A 22520-nucleotide genomic window follows, 5' to 3' on the forward strand; every position below is an offset into this window, starting at 1 on the left:
AAATTTCATACTGCCAGCAATATGTCAGGTCATTTTGACCCTAACTGTAAACTACCAGTCCAGGGATAATGGCTATTGACACTGGAACTATGAGTCAGAATGAAAAGGCTTCTGGTGTCACTCATTTGCATCTGCAATTCACTCTGTGGTACCTTCTTTCTACAGAGAAAACATTGAATACATTTGACCTTTCTCCACCCTTTCCAAACGCACAGAAAAGAAATCAGAGAGACGCTATCATTCCATGTGTCTCTAATCCATACACAATGAGTAGAAAAATATCCATTAAAATTACAACCTATACAAGTTAGCTTTTGCTGCTCTGATTTGCAGGGTATAACATGAAAAAGAACAAGTTATCATCAAACCATGCACTGGTAAGAAATGTGCCATTAGACAGAGGATTACCTGTGTCTCTAAACTCTTGTCATTTACGTTATTAAGTTTCCTTGCAGTTTAATATGTTACCAAAACGCCTACGTCTTTGAAAGTAGGCGTATCAGAACACAAAATCACACTAAGAGGCAAGATGAAAGTTTGAATGTGGCAGAACATTCTGTCGAAAGGAGACACTGAGTGACCCACACTGTGATTTGGCAGATTAGTGGGAGGAATTTGAAAATATCCCCAGGCCATCTATGGAAAACAACAGAAAAGTATGATTGTAGGAATTCATTCCGTATCTTTCCATTTTGGATCAAATACCCCGTCAGTATGACAACTTCTTTGATCCTGTAATATCTATATCGCCTACATGAGAGGCTTTAGGCACTTTTTGGTCATTACATAATGTTGTTCCACACTGCAGGGAAGTAGATGATGAAAAATGACCAGTTATGTTCCAATCCTTGTGATTCCCTTTTATCCTTTAAAGGCTTTCTTAACTGGCTTCGGTATTGGACAAGATGAGTCTCAGGAAGGAATGGCCTCATGTCACAGGAGTCTGTGGCTGCTTGTTAACTGCTTAGGTCATTCTGGAGGATTCCCTATGCTGCCAAAAGAGAAATCAACAAAGAATAATCTGTGCTTTTTGCCAAAAGAGAAATCTACAAAGTATAATCTGTGGTTTTCCAGCTGACTATAGTGAAAAGGGAATTGAATTTAACAATTAATTGTCAAAAAGTCCTTTCTTTTAAAAATGTATTTTCCCTCATTTTATTTACACTTGGGAATGAAGAACACTTTGAATTTTATATTATTAGGAAAACTATAGAAAAAGCAGTTATTTTTTACAGCTTCCTAAAGAATATGGAATGATAATATATTGTATTGTTGAAACCACTTAAGGGCAAGGGGATTGAAAGAACTGCTAAGAAAACCAAAAGATAAACCATAATCATTGGCTACAAATAAAGGCATTTTTCCCTCATGCCCCTAGAGATTATTCTAGTTTTGTGGATTTTTTTCTTTTCATTCTCTCACATGTTTATTTTGTTTTACTTCTCCAAGTATATATGCACATTTCCAAAGATGTCAAGTCTCAGCATGGCACCTTTCAAAATAAAGAAGTTTTGTGGAAATATCAGGCAGGGAGCAAAGGTCTTGTTTTTTCTGATCAAACTCAGTGGCAGACCTCTCACTGACTTCGAATGATCAAGCTCCATTTCCTTACCTGTTAGTCAATCTCAGTGGTAGACTGATCCAAGCAGTAAAGGTGTTAGCACCATATGGTTCCCTGAATAATACAGAGCATTCACTTTAAAATTTGTTATTTTCAGCAACACATTTAGACTCAAATTCTTAAACAAATACACGTAGGCTGTGCTCATCCTAACACTGTGTCCATTTTCTCACTTGTTTTTACACTAGGTTTTCTTACAAGGCAAGTTTTTGCAATACTTATTTCTCTAAACAAAAATCTGAACAAATTAAAACCCAAGTTTTTAGGACCTGGGATTCTGAGGCTGCGAGAATGAGTTTTGATGCAAAAATAATATGTGGAGTTGCACTTACAGAAATGGGAAATAAATATATTGTGATCTCTATGCTTAATCAAAATAGTCATATTTTGGATTCTAAATGCCAAAACCTGATTATATTCACTACTGTTCTTCATTTTATCACCCATTCCATCCCATACTAATAAAAAATTCAGTACTCAAAGTATTGCACAATCTGAACAAAGGACATATGATGGACCATGAGAGCATTTCCATATTCATCAGTTTTTCTTGCACAATACTTGATTAAATAAAATTTTCTGTTATGATTTTGGGGTTTTTTTATTACTTATTATACTCTGAACTGCTGTCTTGTTCTAACGTGGAAGTATCTAGAAGCTTTCACTGAATAAAGACAACATGCTACATAAATCATCTAACAGTGATGTTTGCAAACCTGATTTGTCTGAACAACATGACTCTTCCCCAGTTTTGGAGAAAGGCTATTCATAAGGCAATTACCCTAAAAGAGAACATGTTTCACTAAGACAACAGAAAAAGGTTAGCTATCCTTTAAATATCATCATTTGATCAAGTCTATAATTTAGTGACCCAGATAGGCTCTATATAAATATGAAAGTCTGTCACTCAGTTAGACCAAAGCTGTACTGCCCATAGTGAATGCTGTCACAGTCAAAAAAGACTGAATTCCACATTAAACTGGTCTTACATTAGACTATTGTGGGGAAAAAAAAAAAAGTAATTAGCACAAAGAAACATTCCTCTAGGCAAATTCAAGTCAGTGCTGCTTGAAAACAGAAGACATAGAAGGTCAAAGACTTGCAATAAACTCTGCATATATCTTTAATATACAATTCTCTGCTTGTTTAGTCTTATTTAAGATCAGATATTGAATACTACCTTTAAATAGACATGAAATTGTTGGTGATGAGAAATACAGAAACCTCATCATATGGCCCAATAGTATTTATAATTGTAACTACTCAAGTAGCTAATTTAAAGTCTGGATATAGTCAAAATGGAGTCCTCACCTTCCATGAGCATAAGAAACCCGGCTCTGTTAATTCACAAATATGAAGCCTTATTCCTGGATGACTGCTTCATCTACCATAATAAATTACAGCAAACCTGGGTCCACTGGGGTTGTATAGCGAAAGGCGACTGGTTAGCCAAAAGGAACCAGACCATGCTGCTTCCTTAGCTGGAGGAAGAGTACTGCAAGTCTGACTGACAGAAACCCCACAAGTAGAATAACCTCTTTCATAGTGAAAAGTTTTGAAGAAAAGTAGAGGATAACAAATTCATGGGAATTAATAATTTAAAACCTAGGATTCTGTGAATTCTCTTCTTCAGCTGCTGAATGTTACAGCTTTCTGTATACTCCTAGCAATTCATTTTAAATTCAGATTACATATTTCCACTAGGGTTCAGATTCTGAAGTGCTTATTCAGAAATTGGTTTAGGTAAAAGTCCTACTGAAGCTACTGGGAAATTTATTTCAATTGAGACTGCATAAATATTGAGTGTGGGTTTCTGGATTTCATTCTCTAGAGTAATAGATTGTGTAAACTAGAAAGAATGACTGGAGGGCCTAGTAAGTAACCAGGCTCTTTTAAGTAATTAATAGTATTCCTATGAAAACATTTAACACTGTGCTTCCTATGATAATTATTGTCAGGGTAAAATACAAGAAAATATATTTTTAATTTCTAAACACCTAAAAATCTAAACCTTAACTAACAAGATTGTCTTGCTGTTGTACCAACGCTGCCCATTCTGTAGATTCTTCTTATTACCATTGTGGGTAGTCCAACATAGCGATCCTATACTTCTTCTACACATAACTATTGAGTATAGTACTACATTTTTAGACACAGATAAAAATGGAAACAATTTCCCTGATGATGAAATATTATATACAAAGCCAATTTGGTTTCCTTGACAAATAACCTTGAAAAATCTGTGGCTGAGACAGGATCTGAACCCAAATGTTGATGATCTCTACCATGTATATGTTATATATATCATCATCATGATACACAGACATATTCATGTTTAAAAATTAATTGGGCTGCTTATAGGCTTTCTGACTTTTAATACTGGTCAATACACATGGATGGCGCTCTATGAGGTATTTGCTCAGAAAAAAAGTCTACAATTTTTGACTCTAATCCCATTTACTCCTTTGGGATAAAGCATGAGAAAATGAAAATACCTTTAATTTCCCATCAGTCTGCACTCAGCCAGAGAGTAACTTTCACACATCCGTGATTAAGTTTTGACTATGAGGCATTGCTGCAACTATCGTTCCCGAAGTCACTAGAAGCCACATTTTCTTACAAGCTCTGTCAGAGGTTCCTGTGTCATACAGGGCTCAACTGCAACTGGAACCACAATGTTTTTAGTGGGGTTATTAGTATAAGTATGAGCTATTTATCAAGGCTAGAAAATAACATTCTGACCCTTTCCATGTACTAGCACACAGGAAGTTATGTTGCAGTATATTTATATAAAGCATAGTAGCTCTGGCAAACTGTGAGGCAGCAGGTAGGAAATGATTGCACTAGATATACAAAGGGTATGAAATTTAGGGGCAATATTGCCCCATGCTTCAGTAAAACAAGTTAAAGTAAACTATTTATAGAATGAAACCTTGAGCATGAAGATTTCTCCTTAATGTTCAAAATTCTCATCACAAATATCTTTCTCCATTATTTTTTTTAATTTATTCATCTTGCCGCACTTTATAGAAATTTTTAAATGCTTCTGCAAACACAGAAAATTGAAATTAGCATAAAGAGAAGCTTGTTGCCATTTATATCCACAACAGAATGCTGACATTCTTTTCAAATTAACTTGAATTCTTTATTTGCTTATAAAATATGGAAATATTGTTGAAATTTATATATGGCTTTATATTAAACCAGTTCAACATTTAAACATGGAGCTATATGCTCTACCTCCATACTAGCTAAGTGAAAATTAAGAGAAATTCCTCTTTCCATCTGCTTCTCTGGTTATAGCTTTAGGAATCCCAAAACTAGTTCTTTCTAATGAACAATTGTAACTTCAAGGAAAATGATTTGGTGAGAGCCATGTGATAGCACAGATAAAGAATTTTCTTTGCTTTCCCTTAATCTTCTTAAATCCCTTCTTCCTATGGAAAGATTTATTCCAAGAGGAGAATAGGGGAAAAGCACAAATAAGAAGCCCAAAGTTCTGCCTGGAACCTCTTGGTTTACTGATGTTCATCTTCCCATTTCCTCTATTACATGATAAGTAATCTATTTACTCTCAGTTCTATTTTGTATTTATCCAATCCACAAGAAAGCAGCAACATTCTACCAATCTCAAAATGGATTTCTATTCTCACAGAGACCTGGTACTGCAGTTGGCCTAGCCAGGTCTGATGAAAGTTGTGCTTGCTTACCATAAGCAAAACTTAACTGCTTCTTACACAAGCTCATTTATTAAATGTTAAGGAACATTTTCTAAAGTAATGTCAAGATTTTGTTGGTTCCTCTCGTCCCCTATGTAATTTACCTTGAAATTTTGTCAAAATGAGGATACATGTCAGCATAAGACCAGAGATGCAAACATTCACAGGGCAACTATCTTGGTGTCTTAGCTCAGCAGTTCCTCAACTGTCTGCTCTCACTTATCAGCCAGAGAGGAAAACAAAAAAGAAAAAGCCCTAAAGAGCTCAGGATGATGGTTCAAAAAATTGTGCAATCTTACAGGACAAAACTCATAATTCGCAGGTCTTTGTCCTAAGAATGGGCCTCCGACTTTTCTTTTATCCTGAGGATTTGGGAGTACAGACAAGCTTAGATTTTGAATGCTACCTCTATAACACAGTTAAATCTAGGATCAGACATCAACAAAAGGATTGCTTTGTGTAAATCTTTAAACTAGTCTTTTTTCCTCACAGTCATAAAGCTTTTGAAGTCTTTTATTAACATGCCTTGCTGGCACGCTACCACAAATTATATTTGAAAAATTATTTCATTGCCATAAGAAACATGTTGCTTGCTTTTTTTCTGGAAAGGTTGAGCTTGGAAAACCTTTCTGCTGTAAGTACAATAGCTGTAACATTTTTTCTGTAGCTTTAATTGATCCATGGGTATAAATAGGGGGAAGCTATTTCTAAAAAAACAGTGGGACTAAATAAATATTTGTTTTTATTAACTTGTCAGTAAATCAAAAGCATAATTCCAATCATTTTCACTAGCAAGAAATGCCTACTTTCCGGCAGGTATGTACTTTTACAATTGAGATTGCTGTATGTACTTTTACAATTGAGATTGCTGAGCTCTGGCATCCACATATTCTTCAGACCTGTATGTTCACTCACAGATGTGCTTACCAAAGCATTATTGACCTTACCTGTGCATGCACATTTGAGACCAAAACCATTATAACTATCTTTTATCTAAACAGAATTAACGTTTTTCTCTGCTCTTTATAAGGTTTATGTGATAAAATTATAGCCAAATAATTTCCAACCAGGTGCCAATATGACCCTCTAAAAGTTATTCTGAAAGCATTATGCAAGTAGCTGCTAGTAAAAAATTCTCCCCAGTGTTGAGATCATCTCAGCATAGAAATTGGAAGAGCCATCACAAACACGTTCACAATTACATCAGCTGTGTCCTCATAGTTGTGGTCCTTAAGGACCTAAGTATAGGCTGGAGAATACCAGGTCATTTTCTTGTCCAGTCATCCTTTCTCAGCTCCTCCCCAGCTCACCAGAGGATTTGCTATTACTTTTGTGACATGAGAGAAGAAAACATATTGTGGTCAGTATCTATAAATCAAGAAAAATACCAACAGATTTGACTACTGAGATAATTATTATGAAGTTTTAGTATTTTACAAGATGTTAACATATTGTTCATAAAATGGCACAAAGAAAGCAATCAACTGTAACAAACATTTGTTGTTTGGACATTCTTGTTTATTTTTTGACAATACTCCGGTTCACCTTATCTGGAAAACATTGTAAATATTCGAAGGAAAGTTAGCATGCAAAAATACACCACAAAGATGTCTGATTCTAAACTAAATGGTACTTCCCTGAAAACATACAGTATTGAAGCATTTAAAATAACTCCTCTTGAAGCAATTACAAAAGTATTTTAATTTAGTTTAACAGTAACTCCACTAGTCCTTTTTCTGGTTCATTAAGCAGCAAAAGACTAATCACAGGCTGTCTAGATTTGAACTAAAGCTTCCCAAAATATGGGTGCTGTTTCAAAAACAAGCTCATTTTATTTGAGATGTCTTTCAGGTTACTTAACACTAGCTACCCCTACACAATCTTCAATTATTCACATGAATATCCTTGCTCATTTTAACTGTGTGAAATCTGACAGTTTGTGACAGGACCTCATCTTGGCCCAAGGTTTCAAACAGACCTGCCTGGACTTTCTGCCTTTACAAGATAAGCAAAAAGCTTCTAAATGCAGAATAGCAAGGTGTTTTTAAAATACATATTTTAGATAGAGAAAAGAAAAAGTGGCTGGACTGCACAGTATAGAAAAACGCCAAAGTAACCAAGGACCAAGCAGGATAGAAGCAGAAGGGGGTTGTGAACAGTTGTGTCTGCCAGAATTTCACACTTTGGGCTGGTTTCAGATGCTCTCCCTCATTACAGCAGGCTGCATGGATCCCCAGTGCATCCTCATAGAAGCTGGACGTCCCTAGCTCCTTCCTGATGATAAATGTGGGCTGAGAGTTTCTGCTGACTCAAGACCACCTCAGCCACCCACGTCTCCTGAATCAAAGGCAACAGCCAGGAGTAAAATACGTAACATGATGACATACATTTGCCTGTTCATTCAGTACCAAGAAGAGAAGCAGCAGCTGCAAGAACTGCTCAAGCTCCCTTTCTCAGGTCATGCCACTAGCACAGGCCTATGTTTTTGGCTGCTGAATTTGGTAGTGCTCCAGGTTTGGCCTCAGGTGGCCACTCAAGTTTGGACAGGAAGGTGGTGAACACCCCAGTGTCACCCTTCACAAAGTCCCACACCTTTTGTTAACCAGCACTGTGAGGTATGCAGATGAGCCCAGCACTGCAGGATGGGTAGGAAGCATGAACAAGGCAACAGGAGCACTCAGACCATGGGGTACACAGAGAAAAAAGGGTGCTGCAGCACCAGTCAAGCAGATTTCCTTTGCACAGACATTAGGTCCACCAGCCATGGATACTAGGTGGTTTCAACTTGTGTGTGTGTGTAGCCTCTGGGATCCTCCCACCAATCTGCTGACACTGAAACACAAGGAAGAAGCTGGGAAGGTGAACCAGGATACCTGAGCTGGAGTCAAGGTGCTCATGAGGCCTCCTTTGGCAATTAAGGAAAGAGGGAAGAGCTCAGGAGCACTGATCTAAATCTGAGCCACCTGACGTATATTAAAAGAGGCAGTCTCAAAATTTACTGCAGAATCAAAGTGATACCAAAATCTTTCATATGAATGTACTTTTTTCCCTTATACCATTCAGTTTACAGTGTATCCACATATGATTTCTAGAAAAAGACTAATCTTTTTATCCTTCAAATAAAGCTAGTCATTGCCATCTAATTGCAATAATAAATTCTAAATTACTTTTTATGTGTCTATAATGTAACTGCGTTGAAGATTTCAGACCAGACCAAACTAGACAGGTGGATGATTTTTTTCACTGTATATTTTCAAATGTTAATAGTATCATTTGCATGCTAAAGAAATGAAATTTTGATTTTACAGAGGCCACTAAGGATTAATTTAATGATTTGGATAGAGTTTAGTCTGCTTCACAGAGGGAGTGAAGGTTAAAAGTTACATCTTGCTAAATATTTAAAATCTTCAAGCTTTTAGGTGCAGAACCAGCTGATTTGAAGTCCACAATTCTGTTACTTAAATAGGAAAGTTTTAACTTGCTTAAAATTTATATTTCTGATCTGTAAATCCTGAGGTATTTTACAGGACTGACTTTTTTGTGTAGTGGTTTATAATAACATTTTAAAACTTCACTTGATGTATTTTCAACACCCTTATCAAATTCCCTAGGTTTTCTGTTCCCATCAAGAAAAGAGAATACTTTTCACTGCAGCAGTATTTTTCCCCTTTCAGTTCAAGATACAGACTCACTCATAACAAAATGTAGCTGTTGAATAGCTCATTCTAGCATCTTACAGAAAAAAATAGATAACAAGTTATTGGTAAATGAGTTCTTGGACCTTCTGTATACATTGATTAATTGACATCTGGTATTCCCCTCACACACTGTCAAAACACAGAGCCAGTCCATATGTATGAAGTTTTTGGCAACAAAGCACACTTTGTAGAGAATTGAGTTCCTTTTTCTATCAGATGAGCTCTCCTTTCACTACGCACGATACCATACAAGAAATCTGTCAAAAATACAACTAAACTGAGTCATCTTTGTAAATATCTCCACAGGATGTCTTTAGATTAGTTTCTAACGAATGTACAAGTTGTTTATACATACAAGCAAGACTGCAGCTTCTTGAATATGTGATCTTATAAAACAAAGTATCAAGAATATTTGGTCATTCAGGAAAAACATCTAAAGGACAAAAGCCCAAAGATAAAAGCTGAAGGCTGATTTTTAGCCACTGAAAGACATTATTATGTCATGCCTAGCATTGATGCTCATGTACTTCAGGTGAATTGATCTGGTGTTTGCTCACTAAGTCTTAGCTCTTTTAAAGTGGTACCTTTCCTGACTCTTAATTTCTCAGACAGATTTTCAGACTTAGAGGCTTTCATAACTTCTTGTTTAGAGGCTTTTTTTGATAATAAGCTAAAAATTCTACAGCTTTGTCTACTGGGTTCTAATCATTGTGCAGAATTTCAAGATAATTCTCATCTCATAACCTGTAACTTTGTACTTGGGAGTTACATCTATTCAATTTAATGGGTGAACACTGCAGGGCACCATGTTGCATGAGGTACAGGTAAGCTACTTGGAGAGGAAGGTGCCTCTTCAACAATAACACCATAAACAGGATATGGCAGATTCTATGTAAAATAAAACATATGACAATGCCTCCTACAAGAGCTCCAAAATCAAGAAAAATTGGCACAGTGCAAAGGTAAGATTTGCCCTTTTTCAAATGCTTTAGAAAATCCAGCTGGATGTATACCTACCTCTTCTAAAAATAGTTCTCCGGTCTTACCACCCCCGAAGTAACATAAAAATATACTGTCATATGAAACTGAATTACAATTACATGAGATTATATATATTATTATGAATATTCTATGTGTAATATTACATATTTAATATATTATAACATAGTTCTAGTGGGCTAATCGTAAACACTGATCAAAACTAACCCAATATTTGAAGACACTATTACTGAATTCTGTTTATATGGATTCATTGTGCCATTCCCAAATACTGATTTCTATACATTCTTCTCACAGCAGCAGCCAAAGGTGAGGAACCACCTTCTATGTCTGAAGCTCAAAAGGGAAGCCATGCCTTTGGCATAAGCTTAATGGGAACAATCATGATGCTTTTGAATAATTTTTAATATCTGTCAGAAAATAAGATGATTGAACTTTAATATTTTCTTTCTAACTAAGACTTTAATTTTACTTCTGAAAATACATTCTGGGAGTGTCTTTTACAAAAATGGTTTTGATGATGAAGTTTATCACATCAAGGAAATTCAGGGTAATCACAGTAATTAGTAAGAATTGATTTTATATAGTATAATGGGTTTTCATAGAAATACTGTATTATACTATACGCTTGCTCTTTCTAATGCAATAGATTTTAATTCTGTCTTATTATTAAAATGAATATTTCTAGATTTGAATTTAAAAAATAAATCAAGGTTCTTATTCTTTAAAAGGAAAAAACACACAAACCCATTCTGCCTGCCAGAATTTGAGTCAGTTACAATATGCTGTATGCTATACCTTAATAAAGTCAATGAGCCAGGAACTGCCACAAACAGAATCACAAGTTGAGTCATCAAAAAGGGCTGAATTAAGAGGTTTAAAAATCCTTCACTTAAAAAAAAAAAAAAAAAAAAAATTAAAAATTAAGACTGCTTCTAATTTCCTGACTAAAGTCATTGTGATTTGAAGATGGATGGCAGAGCTGGCTTGATACTAAATACATCAGGTTAGAAAAATCAATGGCTGTTTATGGATACTGAAATAAAAATAAAACTTTTTGGAGATATGAGTCAAGCTTCCAAAACTGCCCTATTAAGAACTTATGGACCTAGAGTTGCCTTTATTTAAACAGGCAGAGAAATACTCCTGCTCCTGCCTTTGGCAGAGGCAACAGCAATGTCCACTGGTCATTTAATTTAATCCCAGCTATGACATTCTTTTAAAATATAAATTTATTTTAATAAACAATATAGACCTGATTGTCTCTCTACCTATAGCAATGGAAATTAGGAATAGTTTTGTTAAATGCAATGCACAAAAGCAAATTATTATTGCATTGTGTTGAGGCTGCCAGAAATAACTTTGCAAACATAGAAATATTTTTCTAATAGTGGCTCTAGTCTATGTTTGGTTATCAGTACTTTCATTTCTTAAGTCAGCAACTGGCAGAGCTGTGCTCACGTGATGCTAAAAAGCACACAAAGTAAACCAGAATTAGCCCTTTATGAGCTAAAACTGAGACTAGCTCCAGGAGGGTGAGTTCGAGCAGCTTTATTCCAAGTTGTTCTTGCTTACTTTAGAGAATGAGGTAAACCCATCCTATCTACTCCTAATAAATACCTGAGATATAAGGGTACAGCAAACTAGACTTGGGATTAGGAGGAAAACCCTCCCCTTCTTCCCTCTCCAAGTATTTTCCACAGAAACTGAAGATTTTCTATCTTTTAAACTCTGTTTCTCTGGACATGTATTCCCTTCTCTTAATTTCACCCTGCTCCAGATCTACAGAATAGAGAGAACCCTAAATTTAATCAGTTTCTGATCACTTCCAGTATTTAAGGAACATAAAATGGTTCAAGAAACCAACTCTCAATTCTGTGTTATTCAGCTTGCCTAAATGCAGAAGCACATTGCAGAAATTGAATGCTCTATGATAGGGATTCAGCATTACTGAGAGCTCAGCCACACATGAAAACTCATAACAATAATGTTAGCAACTCAGTACGGAAAGTGTGATGTGTCATATTTGAAATACTGTGTCTATATTCAGCATTCACATTTCACTTCAGTTGCAAAACAATGTTTTGCAAATTTGTTTTTAAATGACTGTATACTGTGGATATTTCTGTTAAAATATGCTCTAAACTCTAACATTTAAGATGAATGCATTTCTGCCTGCATGAGAACACAGAAGCATGCATGTTGTGAATGAATAAAAATACTAACCAATATTTAGAAAATTCAAATTAAATGTTGATTTGAAAAGCATGGGGGAATAAAATGTCATCAAGATCAAGACCTGTTGCTTTTGTGAAACAATCCTTCAATAAAAATGTGGATTTACTGTTCTGCAAGACAGATTTCATCAGTGCCTTCATACCAGGTAACAGCTGCACATTTAACATCACTTGTTTGTATAAAAAGACTTTGTCTAGCTTTTCAATTCATTTGATGGTCTTATTGTCCAATGACCTATCCTTCAACTGAAATCGATTAGCAAATATACCAGATTCATATAACCATTTAATCATCTCAAATGATCAGTCTTTTCCACAGCCTTTTCTCATAATGCTCAGCAAAAATAATAAAATAAAATTAGTTGTTAAGCTAGAATTGGACCAGAGATAGGACAACATAAGTGACTTTCAGAAACTCCAAACCTTAAAAAACCTATCTAGATATACATAAATCTCATACACTTAAGCTGCACAATGATTAATATCCCAAATTGTATGTGGCAAGTTCTGCTTCTCTCACTCCTGAATCAACGCAGAGAGGAAGTATGAAAACACTGTAAAGTAAATTCAAAGTTTCTGATTCCAAGATTACTTGTGTAAAGAAAAGTAGTAATTTATAGCGAAGCTGACTCTTCAGTCAGATGTGAATGAGGAAAATTTAGGTTCCATTTCCATCGCTAACAGCTACAGCACCAAGTCAGTAAAATCAAGCTACCAGGTAATGTTAAACCGAACAAAATTGAACACTGAGAAGCAAAGAAAACAGGATAGCTTGGGCCTTGCAAAACCTCTTCATTTTGATTTTTTTGTGCTTTCTCTTATGTTTTTATGATTCCCTAAAGTAACATTTAAAAAAAATGGAAGACATCTCAAGCAGATGCCTACTGTATTGCTTGACCCCACCTCACAGGTTTCAGTTCTGTAAGTCTCCATCAATGAAATTCCATAACCTACAAGACAGTCATTTCCAACATCGAAACTTCCTAGCTTTGATATTAACAGGATTGTTCCCCATGCCTAACATCAGTCGTTCTTGCTACAATGTACAGTATTTCCTGTCCTATTCACTGTGGACATGGATAATGCATCATTCTCTTCTGCTTTGCAGTAACATTTTATATCTTTGAAGATATGTCCCTCTTGAGTCTTCCCCCATAGATTCAACTTTTCTTTATAAAGCTTGTATTTCTATAAACCTAATTGTTCTCTTTTCTATTCTGTATTATTATTCTTTTTGTCTGCATCTATCTTGAATTGCAGCTGCAGCTGAAGCTTGCTTAGTAACTCAAAAAAAATTTACCTTATACATCTGGGAAGGTGTATTATTGCTTATACCAGTTTCATAGACTTGTTTGGATCACATTTCCCTAGACTGCTTATGACAAACTTTTATAGCCACTGCAAAAGTAACAAGTTTGCCTTTTCAGACAAATTAGAACCATGTTCACCTCATAATCCACTTGAAGCCCACGGCCCCTTCCTGCAGAACATCTTGGTAGCCAACTGCTCCTGCTTTCACTCCCACAGAGCGTAATCATCAGACTTCATCCCTCTTCTTCATAGTATTTTTTCAATTTTTCAAGATAATTTTTTTATTCCTTTTCCATCCTCTAACATACCCAAAATGTCTCCCAAATGTGATTCAGAACAAAAAAGCTGACACACTATTGTATCCTCTAACTCACTCATTAAAAAATAAATAAATGCATACAGAAAAGAATCAGACCCAAGACATAGCTGAACAGCCCTGTTCAACATTGCAATCTATTTTGACTCTGAATCAGCAAGTGTCTCTCTGGATACGGATTCCCAATCAGTTCTGCAACTGTCTGTAGTAACTTCATTTACATTGTGCTTCCCTAGACTATCACAGAATTATTTTCCTTAAAAGAAGGAATTGCTTTCTCAATTGGACCAGCCTTTCAGAAAAAAGGTAATTCAGGAGTTCTCTGTAACAGCTGAAAACTATCTTTGTGAAATATCTTGGTTTCTTCAGTGCAAATTTTGAAGTTTTTTGTTTGCTTTGGAGGAACAGATTGTTTCTGCTCTGAAAGGTAAGAGCCCTTCCAGAAATTGCAGACTCTATTGCTTATTGGCTATCCTCTCATTCTAACTACCTCCAAATTAATCAGCCAGAACTTATCTAGCAGGTATAATAAAGTCTACAAAAACAATGCTCTAAATTTTTTTTCTCTATTATGAACTAAAAGAAGACATATCATATGATATAATTAATATGACTGGTTTGTACCTACTATATTCCCTTCACAGCTCAGACACTTAAACCTCTACCTTATCACACCATCACCTGCCTTGGGTTACTCTGTCCACTGCTGACCGACAGCTTCACTCTGATGTTTCCAGTCTGGCAGTTCATAGTATTCACATTGCTTTTCTCCTAGCTGTCACCCAAAGATCACAATATTTTGACAGGATTTTTGTCTTTCTTGATATCAGCCTTGCTTGCAGATTCTAAGCGTCCTACCCCCATAGATCCTAATTTAAAGCTCTTCACTGAGGTGAGGAGGGTCGTGAACACTGGTGTATTTTCCAAGTTGAACCAAGGGATGGTGCTCCAGCAGAGGAAGAAACAAAAATGAGGACTTAAGGTAAAGCACTGTCACTTTACCTGGCTATTTGCCATCTGCTGCTTCTTTCTGCTTTATCACACCTGACATGTGAATGAAAGAAAAATGCTCTAACACACACAAATGAGAAAATCAAAAGGAACTCAGTGGTCACAATCCCTTAGTCTCACATTCATTGTAGGATTCCATGACAGTTACACCATCATATTATTTACAATACTTCTGCCTTTACTTGAATTCTTTTTTAAATTAATGAAATTCCTTTCTTGTTAAAAACAGGAAGGAAAAATTCCATATTCAGGAGATATTTTGCAAAATACATGTATAGATACTTACTAGATATTGATTAATTGACTAAAAGAATGAGGTGTTTGTATGTAAGGCACATGAAAATATTTATTGACACTAAGTAAAGACAAAAATAATGATTTTGTACATGCAATAAAGTTTAACCTTCGACTACATTATACATCCACGATGCCCAGTGCCTGAAAAGACATACTTGTTAAGCCCAAATTCTTTATTCATTACTTTTTTTTTTTTAAAAAAAAGGAAAGGTCATAATGAAATGCCTATTTTATCATTTGAAACTACACTTTCGCCTAGAGACTCCACAGATGGAGCCAAGGTTGAAGTCAGACTTTTAATAGAAACTCATAGACAGTAAATCCCATTTATAAGACTGCAAGCAGAAACTCCTCTTTTCAGTAATTGTGAAGTTCAAGACAGGAGTACCACACCCACATATATTTCCAGATCTCAAAAGCATCAAAATAAGCTTACGTGTCAGCTTCCCAACCTTGCAACAGAAAGACTTTAAAGTAAAATTTTTGTTTTTCATTGACTTGAATCAAACAAAATTTGAAGAGCCACAGCTTACTTAAATTATGCTTCTGCCACACAAAACTTTTACTATATTTCTAAGTCCATTAATGCTGTAAGAGACCACAATATATACTAAAATAGATCAAAATAAATAGCATTTAAAAGAAAAGTGCAGGTGCAAAAAAAAAAAGAACAATAATTTCATAGTAAAATAACCCTGAAAGTCTGCACACAGACAAGGTAAATGGAAAAGCAGGCAGAACTTTCTCAGCACTTCTATTTCCATTCAAGTCTGAATTTTTTTTTTTTTTTTTTTATAGGATCAGCATTACCTTATATATTGCTTTTTCCTCAAATAGGAAACTAGCCTGGAGCTGATATGGACATTATTTATGCATGAGGTTGAAGAGTTAAGGCACCAGCCCCACCATGAATCCTCCAGGACAGGCCGTCCCAACCCTGGCTACTAAAACAGGCTGGCAGGAATGCCTCCTGGGGCCCCCAAAATCCCAGCCACAGCTCAGAGCCCTCATCCTCACATCAGGGTCTCTGAGTTGTGCAAAATCAACTGGAGAAGTTATACTTGCTTAGCAATCAGGAGAGAAAAAAACACCATCATCCTTTTATACGTGTTTTTTTGAGATAATCATATTATAAACAAGCAAATGGATTATTTAAGAAACAAATAAAACAACCCTTATTACAGTGACCACTCCACAGCTACAGAGTGCCAAGAGTCCACATTAGTTCTCTGCTTCTTGTCTTACTTTGATTGAAAGCTACAATCACTAAATCTGATGATGAAAACCAGAGGAAACCAAAACTGCTTACTAAGTCAATTAAGCCAACCTAATTTTCACCAGCTGAAGATGCAGCCTCAATTTTTATTCCTTTAAATTATCACTGAAATATTTATATCCACATATTTATAACCACTTTCTCTGTATTCCATGACCTCAGGGTGTTTTATGAAATCCATTTTTTATATTAATCTGGTACCACCACTGATGCTGAAATATATGATCACTGTTTCCCTGTCTGCTTAAAAGACCATTTAGATTGGTAGCCATCCTAACAGAAAAATCATTTATCTGATAAGACTATTAATTTATTTTCATCTTGATTTATTTTCATCTTGCTCTACCTGTGAAAGAAAAAGTGTGAGTCCTATGTACAAACAGTGATAATTATTCAGCACCATCACAGCTGGTATTTTGCTGCCTTAACCACACCCCTCATAAGGTAGAGTTATTTCCCAGTGCGCCTTTATACAATAAAATAAGATTGTGCTACTGACATAAGTTTCTGTAAAATAGAAAACACTTCATTATTTCAGTGATCTGAAGAACATGGCAATTTATGAACACTACAGCTTGCTGTGGCTTCCTCTATCACTTCAAAATTACAATTACTGCCCATCAAAATAGAAGTCTGCAGGACCCTAGGACCTCTACAATGTCTTCATGTGAAGTGCTTGATGCAGCACTTCACAGTGCTTCGTGTTGAATATTTTCCAAGGCAGATGTTTGTGTTAGTAGTTTTGCCTTTTAATTACTCAACATTTCCCTTTCCTGGATAGGTCGTAGGGGCTAGTGGCTTTATCTGACACTATCACAAGTCCAGATAAAGATTCTGAAACTGAGGCAGGATGACCTCTACACAAAACCTTAGACCTTAACAACTGGATTTCTCCAGTTTAGAGGCACACAGCAGCCTCTAGAAGAAGAAAAGAATAAAGCTGGGAAGCTGGCATTACTTTGAGGTTTCACAGGCTACCTACATTCCTTGATTTCCAAGTACAAGAATGCAGCAGGGTGACTTTTTTTCCTGTCACTAGCCTGTTCCACTATTTCACTTCTTCAACCTTAAAAACACAGCATGGCCACAGTGCTTCCAACAATATCTCTGGTGTCCCCAACACAGTCAATCATCTTTCAGTACATGATGCACTCTGGCACAAGCCCCAAGATTCACAAGAACAGGACACTGCAAAGGAAGGAGGTGAGGGCTTATTTCAAAAGCAGGGAGAACTGAAGAGACAGCATGCAGAGAGTCACACTGCAGCAGAAAAAAGAAACACCTGAAAGCTCTATAAATTACTAAATGGAGAAACCTAGGACAAGGAATTGAAATAGTGCTTAAACAAAAGGCTACATTCAGAAGGAATTTTGTGCTGGTTTTCAGGTACAAGATATCTCTTCCTTGGGGGCAACAATATATCCAAGGTAAACTATTAGATGGGGCAAATTACACCTTTTGTCTCAGAATTTTTCACTTTCTTTTCTCCTTAGTTCTGTTCTTTCTGTTTTGGCTTATTAGCTTTTAACTACTGTGGATTTCCAGGTAATATTGTCCAATCTCTCAGTTTCACAACATTTGGTATTTCATAACTCTGAGCAAAGTTTGAAATGCTAAAATCTGGTGATTTTTGTGAAGGTCAACTTTCAATTTACAAGAAAAAGGAAAAATCCTGCAGAGAAAAGCTGAAAACACATCCCCTAAAAAGCTCAAAACTCCCAAACAGGAAGTTTCTTAAACATCCTATAAGTTATGAGCTCAATTTTGAGGTCCTTATTAATTTTTGCATGCTTGCCAGAGGCTACACTTTCCCTGTATAGTTTTCTGCCTCATTTCTAGCTCATCCAGCTGGATTCCAAAAACCAACAGATTAGAAGCAGGAAAAACACAAGTTGTTTGCAGTTTCTTTCCTGTCATACCCTCTTCTGTATTATTCAGGTTTGACTGCTTCAAATGTAAGCTCATGCAATATTTTTGTACACTTTCCCTATTACCATGAAAAATTGCAGGGGGGGTGGGGGGGTGGGGGTGGGAAGGGGGGCGGAAGACGACATGACACAGACAGGACTATGCAGTTGTAATAAATGTTAAGTTTCTGTGATGAGAGCACATCTTTGCAGGGATGTTAATTTCATTGGAGAGTACAGGATAACTCCTGCCTGGGACTGCAGCATCTGCTGGACTTCCTCTGTCAGCTTTCATTTTATGACCTTTACAGACCAGAGGTTCCCAAGTGTTACAGTAACTAAGTTTCAGCTACTAGAACTATGAAACTGTTTTTGCATTTCCCTATGTACTATAATAAAACAATGTTACTGCTTCTTAAATCCACTGGAATCCTCTCTTCAGATGAGAAACATTTAATTCTTCTCAAAATTATTCTTTATATGCAGATGAATTTTCACAGAAGAGTTCATTAATGAGGATGCTCTTTTTTAAGCAGTTACTGTCAGTTGCAAAGTTTCTGAAATTAGAGTTGACAACAACTTTGCATTTTTAGTCCTAACATTTTATATTGGCTGTATGCTGTTTTGGCAGTCATAAAGCATGTGTTCAAGCTTCATCATCTCTTTGTAATCACTGACTATTAAAGTCATGATAGTTGTATTCAAAGCAAGTCTATTTATATGTGCACTGAGTGCGTAATTCCGCAAAATCTCTCCTTCGATACATATGGGGAGAGGGGTGTTGGTCCACCTTCAGGTAGAATAACTACTGCTTCCAGAAGACACATGCTCAGTTTTGCAGAAACATCATCACCTCTGTAATGATTTGGAGGGTCAGCCCTGTAATGTCATCCTGCACCGCTGGTACATCACAGCACTAATGTGTTCCACATAATTGCTGAGTCTTCAGGCTAAAAACCAGTTATTGCTTTTCTTTCAGCTCATTCCCTTCTTATGCCTGGATCCACTTTTGTGCAGAACAAGATCATTTGTGTTTGGAGCTCATTCCCCTTTGTTTTATTACCTACCTTGATAGCACCTGGGTCATTCTTGATGCCATACAAACAAGAGATAATAATGCATTGCATTCATTTTCTTTGGTGGAGGCAAATGATGTGTCCCTGAACAGATGAAATCATGCGGTTTCGGCTAGGCAAATTCTTTCAGAGAAGGCCAATAAGTTTAGGATATATTTGTGGGAAGAATGCTTTTAATCACAGCTTTTAGAAGGCTAAACTATGGTGTTAAATAATAAAGGGAGAGACAAAGCAATATTGATTGTGTGGGCTGATGTAAACAAAATTAATCCATTTGAGAATCTGAAGGTCATTTTACATTGTTACATATTATACTCGTATATTCATGTTGTCTTGCATGTTCAAAATTTCCTTTTCCTTCATCTATCAGTAGCTATTCTTCCTTCAGTCAGTGGGATGATATATGGTAAAATATGACTTAGATTGCCTACACTACGGATGGAATTTATATACATTTTTCTTTCATAATCTGATCAAGTCTTGGTATGGTACATGGGTTTTCAGTAACAGCAAAACAGGATGAGTAAAATAAAACAAGAAACCAGACCAAAACACTTTCACATGGTGAAAATTAGCACCAACTCTGACTCAGTGGAGTTCAGTGATGCTGCTTTAGAACTGTAATAAGATCAGAACAGGAGTAGAGACATACGTGATCTAAACTTAGTTCTTTTGAAAATAGGTGCATTTTACTGACCAGTCTTAATAAACTTTATCACAAATAGTTATAACCTTAGCTGAATTTTTCTCCAAATCCTAACTGAGCTTAGTAAAAAAATTAGAGTTGCTATTCTATAGTGGATACTGAAGTGTGGGTCTGTAATCAACCAATGCATGAAGATACCAGATCTCTGTAATTTTACCTTTTGCAAAACATTTAATTTGGTGTGACCATTCTGATATTTATTACAAAAATAATAAAAGAGCTGAAAAGAACTTTAAGATGTCATCCCATTTATACCCTGAAACTTGATACAAGGTCAATATAACTATGCTGCGCATGCAAGATATTTGTCTAACCTATAATTAAAATTCTGCAGTAAAGGGCATTTCACAGCCTCCACACGTAGCCTTCTTCACTTCTTAAATATCCGTATAATTAACATATTTTTACTTAATATAAATCAGCTTTTCTTAAAATTAAGGTAATTACTCCCTTTTTCATAGCCTTTTAATTTTTATAAACTATTAAAACTTCTCACTCCAGCCACTTTTCTGAGCTAAACAAATGCAATATCTTAGCTCTTAGTTTTTAAACACTTTATAAATCTTACATATATTGTGTGGTGTTACATATATATTTAGTTTCAACCCTGAAATTATAACAGTGCAATAAAGTGTTTTGCACTTGCTGAAACAAAAAAATTTACAATATTGCATTAAATTTTTTATTACCAAGGTATGTTCCTGTGTAAACCTGCAAATAGCTGTCATTTCTTCAGCCAGCATTTTCCATTAGAAAACAAGGCACCTGAATAAAATCAAATCCACAGGACTTGCTCTGTATTGGCAACATTTAGACGGCTCAAGCACATTCTCAGATACATATTATTTACTAAAACTAGGTCTTATTCGTTGCAAACATTAAAAGCTTGGCCTTGCATCAGGAAATAATCTGTTCAGATTCATGTGTCACGGAAACTGTTTGTTGCAACAGTCATATGCCCTGGTTCCACTAGTGCTAAATCAGATAGATCTTTCTGAAATTACCTTTTTTTCCTAACCAGACTCACAAAAGACAGTACTGCTTAATGAAAGGAAAAAAAATAAATTTGTAGGAAAGCCCTCAGATTCAAATTTAGTCATCTCTTTCACCAAAAACCAAGGGTTTTGACTGAAAAAAAAAAAAAAAAAAAAAAAAAAAAAGCCTGCCCCTGAAGAGTTCTTTTACAAACCTGGACTACAATAGAATTTTACCAAGACAAAAGCCATTACAATGCCAAATTTCTGGTCTGTTCTGCCATAAATGATGCATTTATATAGCAACTCTCTATCTTTACAGATTCAAAGAGGATAACAAATGAACGAGACAACTTTAGATATATTGGCTTAATGTACAGAAAAAAAAACCTGGAACTTTTATTAAAAAGTATTTATAAGCATTTCATAGTAACAAGGAGATTAACAGCAGCCAGTGTGTTTGTCAAGAACAAATGCCAAATCAGTCCAATTTCCTTTCAAGACAGACTGCATGAACAGGAAAGCAGCAGATATTATATACCTTGTTTTTAGTAAAGCTTTTGATACAGATTAGCATGGCATCCTCATAGGGAAGCTTTAGAAATATAATGCAAGTGAAAGTGCTACTAGATGAATGCAAAAATAGGTAGATAACTGACACAGAGTTGAGAAGGACTGCAGGTAACACCGACAAACAAGATTACAGTTTGAAATAATCTTGACAGATGAAATACTCTTAAAAAAACAACAAAATTCCAAAGTGACAAATACAAGTTGCTGCATGCGGGCAAGAAAAATGAGTTGCAAAAATCAAAACACCTGCCCAGGGAACCATGTCACAGAGAAGGGTCCAGGAGTTGTGGCAAATTCATATACCAAAGTGGAGTCAGTAACACCACAAATGCTGTTGCAGGGTGCAACAGGATAAACTAAGCCTGCAAAACACACAACCTGGAGTTCCTCCCGTCTAACTTGACATAACAGCTGGCCGTCTACATTATTTACACAGCTTCTTATCATTTTGAAGACTCTGAAAAGATCATGTAAAAACAATGATGAGCCCTTAATTTTTTTACCTGCAGCTGGCAGTTCCAATGAGGTGATCCTCTCTTCAAAGTGAAGGGAGAGAAACAGTCTTGTAGTCACTTTGAAATATATCACTTGTATAAGTTACTGAAATCCCTTCAATATTTATTCACGCACCCTCATTGATATCATCATTACAAGTCCAGAGTAATAAAAATTTGATCACAGAGCTAATAAAATAAAATTATTATGTGTTGCTTGTCTAAGTTGGTCATAAAATCTGACCAAAAGGATTAGGCCCCAGATATGGAGTAATTAAGTAAAAAATTGATGTCCTGTTTGCCAT

Source organism: Psittacula echo, assembly GCF_963264785.1.
Source record: "Psittacula echo genome assembly, chromosome: 7".
NCBI classification, from domain to species: domain Eukaryota; kingdom Metazoa; phylum Chordata; class Aves; order Psittaciformes; family Psittacidae; genus Psittacula; species Psittacula echo.